Here is a 23,665-nt window from a genome sequence, read left to right as displayed (position 1 = left end):
CCCAGAGCTCTCTCCATTCTGTCACCCAGATGCCTCTAAGAGGCATATAAACAATCCCGAATTTACTAGTAACACATCCACTCACTCATTCGGTATTCATTCTTTTGCTTACTTATTTCTTACAAGACTTGAGCCTGCATCATTTTACTCTGCCTGGGTCAACAGTAACATTTTTTCTCTCTAGAAGCATAATTGAGTAAACGGTCTAAGGAGGAAGATTAGAAACAACTCTCTTCTACAAATAATTGATTCACAAAGCAGAGAATTCATGGACAGACAATCTAGATCTGGCCCTGGAGGGGACCAGAGTCCATCTGGTCCAACTCCCCTCCTTTTACAAAAAGAGTAACTGAGTCCTAGAGAAGTTAAATGATTTCCCAAAGTCACAAAGGTAGGAAAGAACACAGCTTAAATGGAAAGCAGGTTTCCAAAGCCAGTATCCTTTCAACTATACAACACTGCCCTCCCTGACAGCTGAGAGGCCATGCAACCTTCTGGGTTTTAAAGGTCTGATGGACCTGAAATTCAAAAACAAAAACTCTCACAGTGGGTACTTAGAAAATCCTGGTAAACTTTACACATATTCTCTAATTCATTCCTCTGAATGCTCTACAAATCTAATTATCCTCATTTACAGATAAGGAAAAGAGGCTCAGTGAGATGGAAGTGACTTCCTAAAGGTCCTGCAACCCAATAAGCATTTTAATAAATACCTCAATTCTGTAATGAAACAAAGGCCAAAGAGGGAAAAGTCCCTGTTCTAACTGAGTTTCTTCTTGCTGTTCAGTCATTTTCAGTCATGTCCAACTCTTTGTGGCCCCATTTGGGGTTTTCTTGGCAATGATCCTGGAGTGGTTTGCCATTTTCTTCTCCAGCTCATTTTACAGATGAGAAAACTGAGGCAAACAGGGTTAAGTGACCTGCCCAGGGTCACACAGTTAGTATGTGTCTGAGGGTAGATATGAACTCGAGAAGAAGAGTCTTCCTGACTCCAGGTCTGGCATTCTATCCACTGCACTACCAAGCTGCCCTCATGGAGTTTCTGTTCTACTGGCAAAAGGGAGATAACTAGTTGGGTCTCCCATTAAAAGACGAAATGCCTCATATACGGAAGGATTTATATGGTAAAGGGGGGAAAATTCTAAATCAAATGATAAATGATGAGTTCTAGGTCAGGTCCAAAGCCTTCAGTATTATGTGACTAAGGGGTGGCCAGATGATATAGTGGATAGAGTGATGGGCTTGGAGTAAGGAAACCTGAGTACAAATTCTTGGCATAAATTAAAGTTTCCAGGTTTTCTACATTTATTTTTGTTTCACTGAAAATAATGGTCAGATATTTTGAAAATTGAATAATCTAAGTATTGCAGTCTTCCATGAGTATCACTCTGTTTTAATTTTAATGTATTTGCCCTGAAAATGAACAATTCAGGCCATGAAACTAAGGAGAGATTATAGGAAATCACACGAGTTCACCTTCTCTTTTTTGTAACCTCCTTACCTGAAATTTGTACTTGTGGGTGGATTTATCTGTTAGCTTATGCTGACACTCTATGAATCTAGTAGCACCTAAGGCATGCAGTTAGGGTTAGTGTAACTAAAAGCACATGTTGACATAAGAATGTCAAATTTAACATGCCTAGAATAAGGTATTACTGTAAGTTGCAAAGAAAGGAATGACTGCATTGAAAGAGTTTCCTTATCCAAGAGGAACCTTTACCCATAAAATCATAGGTCTGGTCCTATCAGTTTGTGATCAAATATGTCATCTGTCATCATTTGATAGAGTTAATTTTTCACAACATACACCCTCTTTAAATTATTTAAGTTTTCCTAAGCATTATTCCTGTAATTTAGAAGTCTGACACCAGATGAATAATGGTGCCTATCTAAATAGGCAGGAGAATTAGCTGGGGTACCTGAGAGATAAGAAAGCACAAGACTTTGTCTCTTAATTACACCTTCCATGTTAAATAATATCATGTAAAATAATAGTATAAATATAAAACACTAAGTTATTGTTTGCATATTACTTTTAGGATAAAATATCATTTGGAGCAAGTCTTAAGAGAAAAAAAAGTCCACAGTTGCCTTCATTGTAAGCAATCATTATTTAGTTTTCTTTGTTACTTTAAGAACAAATTTAAATCTATGACAGCAGTTGCCCATAGGTTGCTGGTGACCACATGCTTTACCTTAAATTAAATTTTTATTTGTTTATATTTTCAGAGTAGTAACTACCTATGCACATCTGTTTGTTCTGCATTTGTTTTATCTCTTTTTGAATTCATAAATTCTCTACGTGAAAGATTTCTAATTTGTAACTGTAATTAATACAATTTACAAAAAAATTCAACATAATTCTGTTTCCAAATGTGAGAAGGCCAAAAAAATGGATTAGAAATGCTTTTAGAGAGCCACCTATTAAATTCACGGAAATTACTTAGAAGGAATTTAATCAATAAGAAGCAAATCAACTTTCACTTAAAATGATTAACCTAGAACTCCCAGTAACATGGGAGCAGTTATAAGGGCATGTTAGGATATGCTAGGCATCCTAATTATCAAAAAGTATTTATTATGTTTGCAAAAAGAATGATGCCAATATAATTCCTGTCCTCAGCCACTCTACGTCTGATAGAGATATTCTTATGTTCCTGAAATCAGGTAGAGGAAAGGATGGGGAGTTGTAACCCTCTCCCTTCTGGGTATATCCTTGTTATATAACAATGTGGCTATGTTTTGTCTTCAGGCTATGGAAAGCTTCAAGAAAAGCATGGCTAGATGACCATGCTGGTAGGATTACATTTTAGCTCTGGCCAGCTCTCCTAGAGTGTTTTTCTCAGCAACCACACAGCTATTTTTTTCTTCTTGGACAGAACCCTGATTGCTCATAATAATAACAGCTCATAATTTAAACCGCTTTACTCTCATGAAGATACTTTCACATAGATTAACACATATGAGCTTCACAACCAGCCACCTGTGCTAAATAATCATTATCAAATTTAGCTCATAATATTTCTTTACACATACTCCCCAATCCCCAGTGCTGAGGATGATAATGCAAGGTTATTTTTTTTTTCTCTGACTAATTTCCTCCATGGTGGACTGCCATTATCATAAGCAGCCAGGCTAAACCTATGACAGCTTGCTAAGGGCAGGTGAAGGGATGTGAACAGAATTACACTAAATTCTGTTTGCTGAAAATTTTGCTCCAGGGCACGCATAGCTCTTCCAACTGGTTTTAACAAGCTTTCAGAGGACAAAACTTGTAGATGACACTATTTGCTACTGCTGCTAACCACTTCAGCAGACTGGGAAGCTAAATTGAGGGGATGAAGAACTATATGCTTTGATGCAGCCACAGTCTTTAGGAAAATCAGTAAAACAATGGTTCTATGTTTGAATTACTGAAAAAAAATTAAGTGCATACAATAAGCCAAGCACCAGACACAAAGTGCTGGAAACACAAACACAAAAATTAAGCCAGTGCCTGACATCAAGGAGTTTACACTCAAATGGGGCCACAACATACCATACACAGATCAAGGAGAGTACTCTGATCCAAAAAATTACAGGAAGGATGAGTATTTTGAAAGAACAATTGCAGAGTTGATTCAGTCATGGTTCCGGAAAGGTCTGAGAGGAAGAGGAGCGCAGAGAGTAGGGAATGAAGTGAGAAGAGATGATGGAGGCTTTCCTGAAATAATGGTCTAGGAAAGGTAAATGCCAATCAGGATAGAGAGATTCCAAGGTGGTAAGACAATAATATATTTATATGCTACATTTTTAACAGCAGTTTCCCCAACTGATGAGCATACACTCTGTTTCTAGTTTTGTTATCACAGGCTGCTCTGATGACTATTTTGGCATACCTGAAAACTTGTGGATTTCCCTGGGGTATAATGATTCTGGGTTCTTGAAGGTCCTGTCCACACAGAGCAAAGGATAGAATCCTACATATTAACTGGAAGAGACCTGAGAAGTCATCCAGTTCAATGTCCTCCTTTTCCAGAAGAGGAAACTTGAAATCCATGGAGTTTAACTGACTCCACCCAAAGATCAAAGTCCTAGGGATGTTGACAACCTATGTGAATTCATTTATCAATGATTAATGAACTACCTTCTCTACTGGAGAGAGCATAACTCTGATGGGCTGGCCATGTTGTTGGAATTCCAAACCTATACTTGTCTAAAAGACTATTTTATGGAGAACTCACACACTCACATGGTGATCAGAAAAAGCAATACAAGAATATGTACAAAGTCTCTCTTAAGAACTTTGGAATTGATTGTGTGACATGGGAGACACAGGCCTAAATCTGCCCAGCATGATGTGGCCTCATCAGAGAAGGTGAGTACTCTGTGAATAAAGCAGAATTGAAATAACTCTAAAGAAATGTGAGATGCACAAATATAGAGAATCCACCCCAATGTTCACATGGACTACTTGTGCCCCACCTGTGGTGGAGCATCCCCAGCTCATGTTGGTTTGATTTGTATGATAGAGATATTCTGACGGGACGAATTGTAACTTGACTCTAACATTGTGATGTCATTTTGGTCCTCTTCCAGAACGAAGGACAACAACCAACCAATCTACGTTGTCCACTTCAGAACCTACTGCCATCATCATACAAACCATATTCTCCACCCTCCACTAAACCCATCTTTTGGCTTTCACTAAGACCTTGTTCCTTCTGAAGACATGGCCATCCTTGGCCACCTTTTCTAGCACTGGTTGCACATTCACTTATTCTTCTGACTCCCTGTTCATGGTAGTGGGGGTTGAACTTCTCCTTGCTCCATATTGTGAATACAAGTTCTCTTTCTGTCACCATAACTCAGTAACTTCTCCTCTTTTGAGGTACAGTTTTCTGCCAAGCTCCAAGATACTCCTCATTTCCTCAATGAGATTACTGCCTGACTCACAGTCTTCCTCTGTTCTTGAACTCCTGCCCTTATATAAGGAGATTTAAATGTACATATTGATACCCCTTCAAACACTGTACTCTCACAGTTCCTCAGTTTATTTCATATGACCTATCCCTCTACCCCACTCCACTTTATCATGGTTATACCCTTGCCATCACCCACAAATGTATCACTTCTATGTTCAGGAACTCTGAAATTCCATTTTATTATTACAATTTACTGTTATTCCACCTCTCCCTTAAAACCCCAAGCCCTATTCTTCATCCTCACCCTGACCTCCAAACCTTCAACCTCTCAATTCTCTCTCAAAGGTCATTGCCCTTGCACCTTTCCCATCTTAACCCCTTGCTGAACTACACTCTAGCACTGGTTGCACATTCACTTATTCTTCTGACTCCCTGTTCATGGTAGGGGGGGTTGAACTTCTCCTTGCTCCATATTGTGAATACAAGTTCTCTTTCTGCCACCATAACTCTCCTACTACACTCTCCTTTTTTCTCTAGCCCCTGGTCTAATTAGTCTATCACCAATCTCCCCAAGTCATACCCACTGTCTTTGCTCCTAGCTAACCAAACACTGCTAGCAGAAGGAGAAAATCACTGTGACTTAGGCTCAAGTAGATTCTTTTATACCTCCCTAATTCATCCACTCTCCCACTTACTAAAGTGACTTTTCCAAACTTTTCCATCTCTCCTTAGACCTTCTGTGGTTCCCTCTCCTGCTGTTTTCTCAGCTGAGAACCTTGCTCATATTTCACTGAAAATCTGAGGCTATTTACCAAGAGTTCCTTTCCCTCTCTTCATCTAACATCACTGATCCTTTTGACCACTGTCCGCACCTTCACCAGACTCACAGAGATGAGTTCTTCTGATTGCAAAGGCAAACCTACCTATGACGCACAATGGATTCCCCTCCATTCTGTCTTCTCCATAAGATTGTCCCTCCTACAGAAAAACCTGGAAAGATATATGTACTGATGCCAAGTAAAGTGAGCAGAACCAGGAGAACATTGTACACAGTAACAGCTGCAGTGTTCAAGGACTGACTTGATAGACTTGGCCCTTCACAGCAATGCAAGGACCTAAAACAGTTCCAAAGGACTCATGATGGAAAACACCATCCACATCCAGAGAAAGAACTTTGGAGGTGGAATGCAGAGAGAGGCGGACTGTTTTCTTTTTTGTTTTGTTTTGTTTTCTTTCTTATGGTTTCTCTCATTCATTATAATTCTTCTGTGCAACATGACTAATGTGAAAATGTGTTTAATAGGGATGTATGTGTAGGGCCCATATCAGATTGCATGCTGTCTTGGTGAGAGAGGGAGAAAATTTAAAACTTATGGAAGTGAATGTTGAAAACTAAAGAAAAAAAAAAAGATTGCCCCTACTATTGTTTCCACTCTCTCACTTATCTTCAATCTCCCTGCCCACTGGCTGTTTCCTTACTGTCTGCAAACATGCCCTTGTCTTCCTTAACCTCAAAAAGCCTTATTTAATCCATTCAGTCCCACTAGCAATCATTCCACATTTTTCCTCTCTTTTGTGGCTAAACTCCTTAAGAAAGCTACTTATAATCAATGCCTCCATTTCCTTTCTTCTCACTCCTTTCCAAGTCTGGATTCTAACTTCATCATTCAACTGAAATTTCTCCCTCCAGTTACCAGAAATCTTTTAATTGCCAAATCACATGGCCATTTTTCATTGATCATTTTTATTGACCTCTCTATAGCTTATGACACAGTTGATCACCCACTTCTCCTTAACACTCTCTTTTCTCTAGATTTTTGTCTCTTCTCTTGCCTGTCTGATCACTCAGTCTCTTTTTCTGGAGCTTCACCCAGGTTACACCCACTCACTATATGGAAACCCCCAAGGACGTACTATTCTGTTCTCTCAGAAGAGAGACCTTCTTCACTTAATCTCATGAGCTCCCATGGATCTAATTATCACCTCTGTACTGATGTTTCTTACACCATTTATCCAACCCTAACCTATTCAATCTATTCTCTCCCTACACTCTAGACTTACATCTCCAACTGGATATACTAATGACATCTTAAACTCAACATACCCAAAACTGAACTCATTATCTTTCCTCCCAGATGCTTCTCTCATCCCAACTTTTCCCCATCCTCCAGGTTTATAATCTAGGTGTCAGCCTTGACTCTTCACTCTCTCATTTCCCATATACAATCTGCTACCAAGTCCTATTAATTTTATCTAACATCTAAACTCCCTTTTCTCCTCTGACACAACCACCACCCTGATGCAAGCCTTCATCAACTTAACCCCCACTGGTTGGTCTTCCTGCTTCAAGTCTGTCCTTTCTCCACACAATTGTCAAAGTAATCTTCCTAAAGTGCACATCTGACCATGTCAGCCTCCCTTTTCAATCAACCTCAGTGGCTCCTTAACATTTCCAAAATCAAATAAAAATTTTGTTTGACATTCAAAGCCCTCCTACCCCCAATTCTAGCACTTCTTTATCCAGATCCAATGGCTTCCTTGCTATTTCTGGCACAAGACACTCTATCTCCTGAGTCCTTGAATTTCCATTGGCTGTCCCCCATGCCTGGCTCTCTCCCTTTTCTTATCTTCCTTCATTTCCTTCAAGTCCCAGGTAAAATCCCACCTTTAATGAAAAGCCTTTCTTGATCCCCCTTAAAACTAGCCCCTTTCCTTGGTTGACTGTCTCCTATTTATGTTGTCAGCAATTTGTTTGTATGTACCTTGCAGGTTGTCTCCCCAATTAAGCTGTGACTTCAGGGTAGAAACTATCATTTGCCTTTCTTTGTATCCCCGAGCATAGGGCTGAGTTCACCCAATAGACACTTAAAAATGCTTATTGACTCACTTGCTAACAGCTATTAAGTATCTGAGTCAGGCTTTAAGCCAAGGTTTTCTTGACTCCAGGTCTGTCCAATATTGCATTTGATTCATGAGGTCTACTACCTCTCCCTTGTGACAAGAATGAAAGTAACACAAGAGGGACCAGAAATTATGAAACCACATAGAAATTAATCACACATTGCAGTGATTTGCAAAACAATAACCACATTGTTTTTGGCAGTTGCTTCTTAACCATTCAAAAACTCAACTTTTCGCATTGTTCTTCGGCAGCAAGTTAAATCAATATAAATTCTTTTGCTCGTTTTGATTCAAAGACTAACAAAAAAGTTCCTCTTTTTTTTTTTTTCCAGCCCTGACTACACAGTAGATATGCATGGAATTTCAACCTCCCAAATCACTTTAGCTATAAATGCTGTATACATGAGTGTCCAACAATGAATTCTAGAGAAACAGATCAGAGAAGAGATCAGAGTGAGCAGGCAATGTATCGGATAAGTATAGATAGGGTCTACATCTGCCTGGAGCATTTCTGGAATGACTAATATTGTTGATGCTTTGCAAAATAGGCATATTGATACACTACTGGAATTTTGAATTGATATAACTACCTAGAAATCAATCTGAAATTGTGCTCCAAAAATGACCAGATTGTACACAGCCTGACCTAATAGTACCATTACTAGAAGTACTTCCCACAGAGATGAAAAAAAGAGGAAAAGGACTCATGAGTATAAAACGACAGCAGCTTTCTTTGTTATAGAAAGCCGCTGGAAACTAAGGAAGTACCCATCAGCTGGGGAATGGCTGACCAAATTATGGCAGATAACTGTAATGGAACACTCTTGTGCCTTATGAAGCTAAGAAAGATGGTGTCAGAGAAGCTAGAAAGATTTGTATAAATTTATTTTGAGCAAAAAATGGCATCAACATTATAAAAACAATATTGAAAGTCTTAAGAATTCTGATAAACACAATTATCAACCATGCTTCCAAGAATCAACGAAATGATAGAGAAGTGAGGAAATAAGAATATCATATTTTTTCATCATGGCCAATATAGGAATTTTTCTGTTTGACAAAGCTTACTTCTTTACAATTATTTTTTTCTTCTTTTTTGGACTTTTTTGGAGATGGAGAAGCAAAAGGGAGAAAAATAAAGGTTTGACAGTTGAAAAAATAAACTAATTTGAAAAGAAATAATGCTTTTTTTGTTTTCATGATACGTATCTCTGACTACATCCTTCCCTATTCTAAGCAAAAAAGACATTTTTTTGGTATAAAGATTTTTAAAAAGAGAAAAAAGTCATTTCAGCAGCTAATCAACACTTTAGCTACAGCTGACAACTTGTACAGTATTCCTCACTCATAGTCAGCCACTCCTGAGATGAAAGGAAGGAGATGCAGTTTTTTTCAATTCTTTTCTAGGGTTCAGTTTAGTTAAAATTATATAATATTCAGCTTTGGGCTTTTTTTTTGTCCTTTCCATTTATATTGTTGCAGGTATTATACACATTGTTTCCCTGGCTCTATCTCACTTCATATAAATTATCGAAATCATTTTTCTATGAATTCTTCATATTTGCTCTTTCTAATGGCATTGGAATATTGCATTATCTCCATGTACCAAAACTGGTTCAGCCAATGCTCTAGTCATTAACCACTTATATGATTTCTATTCATTTGCTACATGGCATCTTTTTATTTTCACTTGCAGGCATAAAAAAAAAAAAAGAAACAAAAACCCAAACCCTTCAGTTTTGCTGTTTCTTCCCCCATCTCACTTTTTTTGGCTGTTCTTGTGCCTCTTGTATATTTTTATGTTCTATCTAGGACATTCCATTCCTCAGAGCATCCACCAGTTTACTAAGATATTAAGTTCTTAAGATCTACCATATGTTTTAAGCTGTCATACCATGGTACATTTTTAATCCTACTCTACTTTAAATGATTTTATTTTTAAAAATATATTTTATTGATGCTTTCTGTCTTCACAAAGTTGAAATGACTTGAAAGCAAAGTCATTTCAGACACCACCCCTTGAAGACTGAATCATCCCTTGTGAAAAAGAAAAACAAGTAAGAAAAACCACTCCATATGGTGATTCCAGCTGAGGATGTATCCAGTGCTCCATCTTAGTTGTCCCTCACCTCTCTGCTAGAATGGAGAGCCATGATTCTCTCTTTGTTCCACACACAGTTCAAACTCCTATTTGTGATCTCATTTACACACACACACACAAAGTCGAGGTTGCTTTTCTTTTTGTTTTTGCTGTTTTTACTTTCACTTTGTATTCATTTACACAAATCTCATGTTTCTGTGAATTTCTCATATTCATCATTTCTTGTTTCACTAAATTACTCCATTACCTTCACAAGCCATCGCTTTGTCATCTATTCCCCCATCCAATGGGGACCTACTTTGTTTCCAGTTCTTTTCCACCACCAAGAGGACTATTAAATTATAGACATATAAACATATGTACATGTGTTGTGTATATAAATGAATATAGGCAAACATATTTTACATATGTATGCATACATTTAAGCATATTGTAATATATTACATACATGTTATATATTACACATACACTTATGAGTATGCATATTTCATATTATAGGTATCATACATTGTTGTTAAATGTTGTCCATTGTTGTTAAATCATGTCCAACTCTTTGTAACCCAATGGACAGTAATAAACCAATACTACTGATGCGGTGTTTTTGGCAAAGATAATAGAGTGGTTTGCCATTTCCTTCTCCAGTAGATTAAGGTAAACAGTGGTTAAATAACTTGCCCAGGGTCACACAGCTAGAAAGTGTCTGAGGCTGGATTCAAACTTGGGTCTTCCTGACCCTAGGTCCAGTGCTCTAACCACCAAGCAATCACATTATATGCCTCATTCTATGTGTACACACATGCCACACACATATATACATATACATATGCATATAATGTACAATACATATAAAAACCACCTTTTTTCTGCCCTTGACTACTCTGAGAAATATTCCTAGTAAGTGAATTGCTAAGCCAAGGGGTATGGAAAGTTTAGCCATACTCAGTGCTGAACTATGATTTTTCTGCTTCCATTTATGACAGGCTTAGAAAAGTAGTTTCAGGAAAAGTGACATATGCTAACTTCTTGATATGAAAAGAGCCTCTGGGGACATGTTCCTACTGTGTTTTTCCCCTTCAATTTAGCACTGTGGTTTTAATTTCTGCAAAATAGCAAAGATGGAGGTAAAAAAAGTAGAAGGGTAGAAGGAACATTTCTGAATCACAGGATCATGGACTAAGTCTTGGGGGAATCAAGAACAATCCTCCCTTTTGACAGATGAAGAAATCGAGGCCGTAAAAAGCAAAATGACTTGTTTAAAGTCACAAAAGTGGCAGCCAGGATTCACCTTCAATGCCTTTTCTGCTAAATCTCATTTTCAGGGGTAGAGAGATTGAATAACTGTGTGTGTCAATGTGAAGGAATGATATAGATTGAAGTGGATTGTCCATCTAATCAAAGCAAATTATTTCTTAATCTAATTGTAAATATTTGAACACCTGAAAGGAATTAGAAAAAGAGATATAAAATGATTATAATTATACACATACACATACCATATATTTATGAGCAAGAAAAGCTGGGTCCCAATTCCAGCAAGATATCAAACTGGAAAGATAGCTTAGGAGAATGGAGAACTTAGGTTTGGCAATCCAATAGTTTCACATCTGATGACTCAGTGGGGGAATAAGTAGAAGTGTGAAAACAAAACAAAACAAAACTGCAATATGCATAAGCCATCTCCTCTCTCTCTCTCTCTCTCTCTCTCTCTCTCTGTCTTCTCATTCTTAGCAAACTCATCAGTTCCAATAGATCTAATTAGCATATTTATGCAGATGACTTATAGGTGGCTATTCAATTATACAGTCCTCTGAGCTTTAGTCCCACATTACAAATTGCTTACTGAATATTTCAAACTGATTGTCTTGGAGGTGTCTCAAATTCAACACTGCCAAAACCAAACTCATTCCCTTTCCCCCTAAGCCCATTCATTCTCCAAATTTATCCATTTTGGTTGAAGGCACCACCATTCTTCGAGTCTCCCAGATTTGTAACCATGGTGTTATCCTCAACTCTTCTCTTTTTCTCACTTGATACATCCAGTTAGCTACCAAATCTTATTCGTTCTACCTCCATACCATCTCCCTCATATGATGCCCTTCTCTCTGTATTCACAGAGCTACCACCTTAATTCAAGACCATATTACCTCTTACTCAGATAATGACAATGGCCCCCTCATTGTTCTTGATGTCTCTTCCAATCCAAATTTTAAGCTGTTACCAAAATGATTTTTCTTAAATTCCAATCTAATCATGCTATTTTCTTGCTCAAACATTTTAATAGATCTTCTCTGTTTTGATTTTCAATCTTATGCCAACCTACCTTTCCAGCTTCATTGGATATGGCTCCCCTCCCCACACTGTGACCCAGCCAAACTGACCATCTCTCTTTTCTTCACTCCATCTCCTATTTCTTTGCTTTTGCCCTGGCCATCTCCCATGTCTGGAATCAACTTTATCCATAGTTCCATCTCATATAATTCCTCTCTTTTTTCAATATGTAGCTCAAACATTCCTTTCTACATGAAGCTTTTTCTTCTCCTCCCCAGAAATGCTAGTGTTTTCCTTCTCAAACTTCTTTGTATCTTTAGCTATTCATTCTCTTTATGTTTGTTCTACACATATTTACTTGCCTCCCCTTCTGAATAAGGATTATTTCATTTACTGTATTTGTATGCTCAGGACCTTACCACAGTTCCTGGCACATACATGAAAAAAAACTTGTTGACTTTATGGGAAACATTCACTAGGATCAAAGCTTTGAAGCTGGAAGGATCCCTTAGAGTTCATTAATTTCATTCTCCTAATTTTATAGACCAAAAATTGAGATGTGGAAATAGAAAATACCCATAGTGGTAACTAGCATATTTGGGACTTGAACTCAGGTCTTCTGACTTCACATCCAATGCTCTTTCCACTGTATCAACCAGATAGAAAACAATGATTGGTCTAATCCAGAACAGAAAAGAATGAATATTCTTACCTGGGAGGGATAAAGAAACAGGAAAATGTAGGTAAGCAGGAAAATGAAAGCTAGGTTTTTAACAACCTTGAATTAGAATTAGAAATTCCAGAATCTAAAATTAGAAAGGGTTCCATTTAATATTTGGGGGAGGGCAGAAATTTTTAATCAATCAATAAGCATTTATTAAATGTTTGCTTTGTGGCAGACACTGTGTATGAATGAGATACAAAGAAAAATAGTCTGCACTCGGAACTTTGCATTCTAATGGGGGAAGATTACATACGTAAATCAGAACAAATGCAATAAATACCAAGCCCAGGGAGAACAGCCTAAAAGCGGATTGTGCTATCTGTGGGAGGAAATAGGAAAGACCTCCTGGAGTCAGTAGTACAGAAGGTATCTTTCTGGAAGAGAGGGAGTCTAAAATTTAGAGGTTGGGAAGGAAAGCGTTCCAAGAATAGGGAAAAGATTGTGCCAAGCAATGTGTGAGAAACAGCATATAGGCCAATATGATGGAATACCCAGTGGTATAGACTCTAAGAACATTGGAAAGGTAGGAAGAGGTCAGGGTATAAAGACCTTTAAATGCCAGACAATGGACTTTATATTTGACCTCAGAAGTAGTAAGAAGCTACTGGAGCTGGGCATGGGGGAAGAGGTATTTCAGCAATATGGCAACCATCTAAAGAACCTATTACCTAATGTCTCCTGAATAGGCTAGACACAACTGGTGTTCCTGTGGGGATCCTGTATAAGGACAATGCCATAGTTTTCTAGATGGTCCAACTATGGCAGATTATTCCCAGTCTACATGGAATTGGCCAGGGATGTGCTGGTGCCAGTTGCTATGAGCATTTATACCTCAGAAATCAGGGCTTCATTTATGGTTCTACTGATTATGGACTTAAAAGAAACCATGGAGAAAAATATTAATACTGCACATTAAAGTTAAAACCATGTCTCGTCTATAAGTTTTCCTCCCCTTCTGGAGGGCTGGTTGTTAAAACATTTATTAGCACATCCCTAGATGAGCATGACCCAAATTACCTGCGATGACAGGTATTCTGCACATCTGCTGGCATTCAATAGTGGAAGAGCACAGCTTCAACATATAAGTAATAGGATCTTGAAGAATATATAGTCAACATTTTAATCCCTGGAATGAAATTATTCTATATGGAAATATTAAGTTCAAATACTGGATAATATCACTTGGGATGAGGACTATTAAACAGGTTACTCTATTGCTAAGAACTATAGAAGTAATTATATGACCTTCTACACCATTCAATATGGAATTGATGCATTTATTGACATAAATGAATAATTTCTTACCTTAGATTAGTATAGTAATACCTAAGTAAAGTAATACCTTTAGTATATATTACTGAAGTATAATATATACTTTAGTACAATAACACCTTAGATTAGTATAAGATCCTTATTTTTGCATTAGCTAGCATACCTTTTCTAGGTTACTTCATTGGCTATAACAGCCCTGTGAGGCAAGGATTACTATTATCCACATGTTACAGATGAGCAAGTTGAGGCTGTCAGAGGTTAAATAACTTGAGTAAGGTCACACAGCTAGTAAGTGTCTGAAACAGAATTTAAACTCAAGTCTTCCTGACTCCAAGGCCAGCACTCTATATACTGTGCCATCTACATTTAAAATGACATTTTTCTTCCTAAAATTTCCTCTTGGATTCCATTAATACTACTACTAATTCTATATTCATTTAGTAGTCTGCTACTTAACCTATTATTATCTGGAAAGCACTTACTAACACTTCGTCCACTGATCCTAGAGACAAGATAGGAATACTTCCTGCCCTACTTCCACCTATGTCCCAATCACTTTCATATCTCCCCTTACATCCACAATTCGGCAAATTTCCTCATTAAAGTTTACTAAATCAAAATTTTTCACCCAACCCAAATTATGGTGGCTTTAGGATACCAAACACCAGATCATTCTCAAGGAGTTCATCATCTGACTTAACGTCTTCCTGTCCTCCTCCCCTCCCTAACCCCTGTCCTTATAAGAGGTACTTTAATACTCATGTAGATTCACCACCAAATGCCCTGGGGGCAGGGGGGAAACTTGTGATTTATTCTGTGAAGTTTGGATTCAGTCAGAGGGCCACACTTGAGGACCTAGAGGACTACATGTGGCCTCGAGACTGCAGGTTCCCCACCCCTGGCCCAAACCTTTTAATTCCTCAGCTTTCTTAAATTTCATACACTAGAGGGTGGTCATACACTAGATCTCACCATTGCCAACAAGGGTTTCATTTCTCAAATTAGAAACTCTGATATCCCTATCTGACCATCCTCATCTAACCAAAACCTCCCATCATTCCACCTTTCCTTATGCCCCACCCCTCCTTAAACTATTCTTCACCCACATTGAGACCTCCAACCTTTGTTATTTTCTCAAGCCATTACCCAAGCTCTACCAGTATGGACCCAGTAGCTAAATTTTAACTCTACCTTGTCCTCCACCTTAGTCTCACAAGGGTGCTAACAAGCTAGATTATAAATTCATATTATTCAACCTCAAACTGGGCTCTCACCATATCAAGACAGTCCTTTTATTTCATTCCCTATTTTATTACCCATAAAAGATAATTCAAAGCCTCTTATTCCTTCTCATCTCCATCCCCTCCCCATCTCCCATCTTTGAGTCTTTTCTCTTACTTAACTGGGGAAACCAAGACCATTTAATAGGAGCTCTTTCTTCTCCCAGTCTCTTCACCTGAAACCCCCTGGGCATCCCCTTTTACTCTTTCCATTCATTGTCTGCCAAAGAGATAGCCCTTCCTCTTGTAAAGGCCAATTCCTCCATATGAGCACTTAAATCACATTCCCTCTCATCCTCTACAGCAGGTTGTAATCTCAATCACTCAGAACTCCTTGCATCAGCTTCGTGGTAGACTAGCATTTTCCTAAACATGCACTATCATAAATTCAAATGGATAAAAGTTTTGTGGTGTGTTTTTCAGACATTATTAAAAATTATCAGAAAATTAGACCTCTTACAATTGTGAATAAGGGGAAAATTCTAAGCATGGCTAGAGGAGATTTACAAAAGACAAAATGGACAGTTTCGTAGAACCCCAGAATTGCAGATATACAAGAGACCTCAGAGGCTCTATTATTCAATCCATCTCACAAAAAGAATCCCTTCCACAACAAATCTAGCAAGTAGTCACCTGGGCTTCGTCTGAATACAACAATAAGGGAGAAACTACTACATCCTCAGGAAGGTCTTTCCATTTGGGGATAATGCTAAGTGTTAGGAATATTTTTTTGATATCAAGACTATATTTGCCTTCCTGAAATGCTCAACTATTTCTCCTACTTCTGTCTTTAGGAAAAAGCAAAAAAATCTAATTCAGCTTCAATATCACAGTACATTAGATCCTTAAAGATAGCTATGATGTTCCCCACACATTTTCTTCTCCAGACAAACAAACCTCCTAGCCTTCAAATGATCTTCAAATGACATAAACACAGGACCTTTACCATCCTTTTTTCTCTTCTATGGATGCTCTAAGATTACATATGTCCTTCCTAATATGTGATGCCCAGTACTGAATATAGTATTTTCTGGACACATTTGTCTTTTGCAGAAATAAATCAATGGAACTAAAATAAGAAAGAAAGGCCAAGTTTATTGAGGGGGGAGTGTTTGAATTAAATATCTTTGACAAAAGCCTTATATTCAGAATCTAGAAGGAGCTGACATAATCCTATATGATTAATAGCCATTAAATATTAGACACATAATCAAAGAATATGAACAAGAATTTTCCCCAAAAAGAGATATTAACTATGAACAGCCATCTGAAAAAAATGTTCAAAATCCCTCATCCTGAGGGAACTGTAGATCAAAACAACTCTGAGGTAGAAATTCATCCTCATTAAGTTGATGAAGACAATAAAAACTGAAAATTTTGGCATTGGAGAAGTTGTGGAAAAGACAGGAATGCTAATTGACTCTTGGTGGAGTAATGAATTGCTCCAACTGAAAAACAATTTGGAATTTAATGAAAAAGTCACTACCTTTTTAATACTCAGATTCACTGGTCCCATTAGAAAGTAAATTTATACAAGGAAGTTCAACTGAGTAAGAAAGAGCTCACTTTTTTTTTCTTACTCATTGGATCATTATGTGTAAGTCAATACTTGAACCCAAGCTATTTTTCAACAACTGGGAAACAGCTAAAGAAATCATGTTTATGAGTGCAATAAAAAGATCATGCCATAGTGAACAATGAATGGAAAAATTAAACCAAATATGTGAAGACTTGTAAAAAGTGACAGATGGCAGAGACAAAAGAACACTATATGTTGTACAATTATCAGAATAAATGATGACTGCATTAAAAGGCAAAAAAAAAATTCTGGCTCAATACAATGAACAATGTTGATCCCGGATTTTGAAAGCATAATGATCCCCCTACATTTAGTACTTTAAAAGTCCTAAGTACTTTAAATACATTATCTCCTACATCTTTGCAAATGGTGAAGCATCAAAATGGAAGCTGACATACAATCTGTCACCATCATTTTGTTAAGCTGTTTTGCAACAAAGCATGGGGGGAACGTTCTCTTCCTGGAGTTGTTTGGGTATTTTCTTGAGGATATCTTCTGAGTTGAAACAGAATGTTTTTAGAAAGGGGACCAAAGGAAAGAAAGAGTAACACGTCTAAAGCTGTACTGCCAATAATAACTATGAGACTGAATTCCAATTTTCAGCTTCCAAGCCCTGAGCACTTTCTACTTCAACAACTTGGACAGTCCAGAATGTCCAACCCTCCAGAAGACATAGAATCATCTAATTTTTGAGCGTGAAATGATTTGGAGATTATTTGATCCATTTTTCAAGATGAGAAAACTAAGAATATGAATTTAATTAGTTAGCATCTCACACCTAATAATAGCTGACATTTATATAGCACTTGAAGATTTGCAAACACTTTGCAAACATTAACTCATAAGAAATCTGTAAGGCTGGTGCTTTAGTAATTATTACCTCCATTTTACAGATGAAGAAAATGAAGCTGCCTGAGGGACCATTAGAAGGATTGGAATTTTAAAATACCTGGAAGGACCAAGCTGAATCAATTGTGATGTACTACACTATTTTGGCAAAGAAAATAGAATTTTATTTCAAAATAAAATAACAATGTGTGCATCAATTGTCACTCAGTTGTCAAAGTCTTAGTGGGATTTAAACCTAGGTATTCATGCCTCTTTTTGAGCCCAGTGTCCCCTCCACTAAATGGTATTTCACTGCCTCTTGAATAGCAAAGTACTGGCTAGAACCCAGGTGTCCTAGTTACTAATCTCACTGCTTTTCTCAGAAAACTAAGCTGTTTCTAAAATATACATAACCATAAGGTAGCCTAAAAAATCTTGGCACAATTTTAAGCTTTAATTGATTAAATTCATTTAATTTAAGTTTTTCAAGCTTAAAACTACTTTTGGGACATCTTGCATAATGTTAGTTGTTGTTTAATTAATGCTCAATAATCATCAGTGAACTAACATTTGATGATTGATAAGTTTTGTGCTTTAAGGCTTATAAGGCTAAGAGGCCAGTGAAGAGACTCTAATTGGCTTACATTGGGACATAACATGAAATATTATAAACGCACAGCAACCAATTAACAAGTATGTCTTCTGTGTGCCAGGCACCAGAGATGGGCAGTGTGAGGACCTGGAAGATCAGCAGACAGGGTTGGAGATACAGGAAGCAAGGCAGACTTTTGAGAAACTAGATTTCTCAGAAAGTGATTAAGTATCATATAGACTTGAGAAAAGACAGCCTGGATCCAGAGATTAACTAAATGCTAACACTTATTTACATGGCTGAAAGAAAACCTTGGAGCAACCCTTTCATCCATTTGCTTATCTATTAAATGCTGAGCAGCTGTTTCCTTTATTTGACAAATGTTTCATGTGACTCACAGAGCCATGCAACGTCAGGGTTGAGGAGATCTTGTGGAGCCATGTAGCCCAACCCATACCTCAAAGGGGTTACATGATACCTGACAAGATATTATCTAATCCATGCTTAAATACCTCCAGTGAAAGAGAAGAGAAGTCATTTAGGCTTACCAGCCTAGGAAGGCTGGCTACCTTTAGGGCCAAGTGGACATGAAAGAGTCCTTGGTCAGAGTACTAGTTATGATGGTTTGGATATCGCTTAATTAATTAGTTAGTTAATTCTGTAATCAGACTAGAGAAAGGGAAATAGAGTCAAGACCTCTTTCTCTCTATCTTTTTGCCAGGGAAGAGAAGTAACGATAGAACTTTTGGCAGAAAAGGCTCATGGTGGAATTGGGTCTAAGGAGAGCTTTACTGAAGAGAGATTAAAAATAACATATGATATCTATGAGGGCGGTGGTGAAAAGGGAGTCCTATATCCTTCAATACACAGAAAATTAATTTGCAATATATTCTACCCCATGATACCTTTATCAGGTGGGAATAACTCTTTGAGATTATATCAGGAAGGACCCCAGCATACCCAGGAGGGCCTGCTGTATAGGTTCTTAGATCTGCTTTTCTAAAAGAAAAGTAACTATATGTACATATGTATGTATGCATATCAGAGAGAGAAACTCCAACATGTGGGTTTTCAAAGCTGTGGGGGGAGGGGAAGATGGTGAGGTAGAAGGATGACCTGTAGGAACTCACCCCCCACAGCCCACAAAATAGCTATAAAAAATGACTCTAAACAAATTCTAGAGCAGCAGAAGCCACAAAATGACAGAGTGAAAGAGATTTCCAATCCAAGCCAGCCTGGAAGGCTGACAGGAAAGGTCCATCACACTGGACTCAGAGTGGAGCATAACCCAGCCTTGGCCATGTGGTGCTGCAGGAACAGGACTAGGGCAAGCTTCAAAGCACCACCATCAGCAGCTGTGGTTCCCACATCCCTCAACCCACAAACACTAGAGACAGTTTCAAAGGTCAGTGAAAAAGTTCTTTCACATGGCTAAGAAGGGTATGCTGTCTGATCCCACCAGCAGCAGTCACTGCAGAGGAAGCATCCATTTTTGGAAACTTCAGCCTAAAGACCCTGGGGAAATCAAGGGGCTGATCTGGATCTCAGCCCTGAGTGGCTGTCCTGGGGTGAGGAGGAAAGCTGACTGGTATGGTGGAGCTGGTGGAGGCTCTGGAGAGGGAATTCTACTCACAGATCCTGGGCAGACAAACTTGTGGTTGCACCCAGACTAGAGAGCAGGCCAAGAGAGGAGGAAATTTCTCTCCCTTGATTGTGCCACCTTGGAGGAACTGAGAATTTACAGGTCAGCAGTGTATATGCTCCTCTTGATAAAGGACTCAAAAGTCAAGTAATTGGCTTGGAAAATGCCCAAAAAAGGGGGAAAAAATAAGACTATAAAAGTGACTTTCTTGGTGAACAGGTATTTTCCTCCATCCTTTCTGATGAGGAAGAACAAAGCATACCATTAGAGGAAGACATAAAAATCAAGGCTCCTTCATCCAAAAACCTCCAAAATAAATTTTCAAAGGTCTCAGGCCATGGAAGAATTCAAAACAGATTTTGAAAATCAAGTAAGAGAGGTGGAGGAAAACTTGAGAAGAGAATGAGAGCAATACTAGAAAATCATGAAAAGTGAGTTAACAGCTTGCTAAAGGAGACCCAAAAAATGCTGAAGAAAATAACATTTTTAAAAATAGACTAACCTAAATGGCAAAAGAGGTCCAAAAATCCAATGAGGAGAAGAACACTTTAAAAAGCAGAATTAGCAAAATGGAAAAGGAGGTTCAAAAGCTCACTGAAGAAAATAGTTCTTTAAAAATTAAAATAGAGCAGATGGAAGCTAATGACTTTATGAGAAACCAAGAAATTACAAAACAAAATCAAAAGGATGAAAAAGTAGAAGAAAATGTGAAATATCTCATTGGAAAAACAACTTACCTGGAAAATAAATCCAGGAGAGACAATTTAAAAATTAGGGAATTAACTGAAAGCTATGATCAACAAAAAGAGTCTAGACATCATTTTCCATGAAATTATCAAGGAAAACTGCCCTAATATTCTAGAACCAGAGGGTAAAATAAATACTGAAAGAATCTATCAATCACCTCCTGAAAGAGATCTGAAAAGAAAAATTCCTAGGAATATTGTAGCCAAATTTCAGAGTTCCCACATCAAGGAGAAAATAGTGCAAGCAACCAGAAAGAAACAACTCGAGTATTGTGGAAATACAATTAGGATAACAAAAGATCTAGCATCTTCTACATTAAGGGATGGAAGGACTTGGAATATGATATTCCAGAAGTCAAAGGAACTAGGATTGAACCCAGGAATCACCTACCCAGAAAAACTGAGTATAGTACTTCAGGGGAAAATATGGTCATTCAATGAAATAGAGGACTTTAAAGCATTCTTGATGAAAAGACCAGAGCTGAATAGAAAATTTGACTCAAACACAAGAATCAAGAGAAGCATGAAAAGGTAAACAGGAAAGAGAAATCATAAGAGACTTACTAAAGTTGAACTGTTTACATTACTACATGGAAAGATAATATTTGTAATTCTTGAAACTTTTCTCAGTATTTGGGTAGTTGGAGGGATTATACATACACACACACACACACACACACACACACACACACACACACACACACATAGACAGAGGGCACAGGGTGAGTTGGATAGGAAGGGATGATATCTAAAAAAATAAAATTAAGGGGTGAGAAAGGAACATATTGGGAGGAGAAAGGGAGAAATGCAATGGGGCAAATTACCTCTCAAAGCTGGGGGGGGGTGCTCCTTAATGGGGACTCAGAGTCTCATCTAACATATGAACCTTCTTCCAAAAGATAAGCCCCAAAAGAAAACTTCACCTTAGAATACATATATATGCTTTTCAGAGCTGGAGGGCAAAACCCTCCAACAACTGGGCAATGACCCAGTGGCTCATTGGAAATTAGCAAAAGGTATCTGAGGCCTATTAATGGGTGGGGAAGATCCTTACTTCTTCCCCCCATCCATCATTAACCTTTCATTAACATTAAAGAGATACAGAATTAATCTTTAATCTATCACAGATATAAACTAGGTGTGCATTGAATGACTCCACAAAGGAAAATTTGATTAGTTGCAGAGCAATCACTACTGTCCTCATCACTGCTTTTGCCTTTCTTTGTACCCTCAGCTACAATGTCTAGCTCACAGCAAATGTTTGATTTATTTACTTTGATTGATAATTGACTGGATGGGAGGGGCACTAGAGATGTTGTATAAAGGAATACTAACAACTGAGATTACTGATAAAAGTTCGTTTACAGAAGCTAACAACTGTGCTAGCTCTTTCTATTTTAAAAAGTCAGGAGAACTTAAGCACCTTCTCTTGATGGAAGAGAAAACTAAATTTGCACCCTAAAATCAATTATTTGTATTATCTAGGAATTTCAATTATGCATCGTTTCCCTAGCCATGCTTTACATATAAAATGAAGAGCTGACTCTTTATGAGTCTGAAGCAACACAATGTGGGCTATATTTTCCATGGCCCATCTTCTCTTTGAAAACATTTGGAGTAGGGTGGGGTGAGGGATTTGGAGTATCTCTATAAAGAAAGATGTGTTAAGATGAAGTGAGATGTTAATCATCAGCATGGGAACACATCTATTTAAATGTGTTTTGTTTCATGTTAAATTTTGTGTTGCAACTTGTGGGGAAATATATGGAAAGCCTGAGAGTATCACACAGAATAAGATGGCATCAAAGGATTGTCCCCTTGGTCAGTGGAGGGAACACCTATATTGAAGGAATAATAACTCTTTCAAAAGGATTAGAGTTCAAAAATGAATGTTAAAAATATTTTACATGTAATTGGGAAAAAATATAAAATTTTTCACTTGCAAAAGTATAAGCGTTAACTCTTACTCAAGAATTCCAAACAAATTCATACAAGTAGAAAAAAATCCAGTTTCTGCTCAGTAGAATGACCAAACAATTCTATGTTAGAGGGTCCCAAATTAATGAATCTTGATGTGGTACACAAAAAAATTTCGTTTAGAAAATCCTCATTCCACTGTAGATTTAGTCATTCAGCAGATCAAACCATATTCCATGTAACCAGCTGAGTGATTATTGAATTAAATTGAAATGATTAGTCTACTTAGTCTATAGGATGCTCCCAAGGAAACTCTTGGCTCAGTGGCTCAATGACACATTGATCAAAATCAATGGGAAGGACAGAATTTCTTCACTAACAACCAACCACATAGTCAAACCAATTAATGATTAACAAAGCTTGTCATGTACTTACAGCACAGTGCAAAAGTAAGGTGAAGAAAAGGGAAAAGATCTGCAATAGGGGAAAGAGGCTATAAAGAGGAATTACTTCTTGGGAAACTACTTCTATCTCAATTACAAACAACCAACCCCGTATAAAATTAGATGAAAAGAGGGGTAATGAAACCAATCTATTTGTTTCACTTACACCCCCTTGGGCACCCATTACTGAATAAGAAAAAAATATGTTCTTCAAGTAAACAACACAATTAATTAGAAATCAAGAGGTTTTGAAATTTTCCTCTCATTTATAACATTCCAACATCTGAACTTCCTTCAGCCATTAAAGACAAAGAATGGGCTTAACCACGTTTGTCTAACAATAAGAATGTAGAGGGTATAGGTATTGTGCCATCTCTTTTTTGCTATGGGAAAGTTTGATCTTTTTAAGACCCTATAGACCAGAGATGGGGAACCTGCAGCCTCAAGGCCATATGTGGCCCTCTAGGT

General features: G+C 37.7%; 1 protein-coding gene across 8 annotated transcripts in view; it reads right to left on the bottom strand.

Moving 5' to 3' along the window:
- Positions 1 to 23,665, bottom strand: part of IL15 (interleukin 15) — a 172,925-nt gene that overhangs the window by 11,696 nt on the left and 137,564 nt on the right. The gene's annotated exons all lie outside the window — the stretch shown is intronic.

Source organism: Notamacropus eugenii, chromosome 6 (genome assembly GCF_028372415.1).
Source record: "Notamacropus eugenii isolate mMacEug1 chromosome 6, mMacEug1.pri_v2, whole genome shotgun sequence".
In the NCBI taxonomy this organism is placed as follows: domain Eukaryota; kingdom Metazoa; phylum Chordata; class Mammalia; order Diprotodontia; family Macropodidae; genus Notamacropus; species Notamacropus eugenii.
Note: the sequence above shows the minus strand (reverse complement) of the source record. Positions and strands in the feature narration are given on the sequence as shown.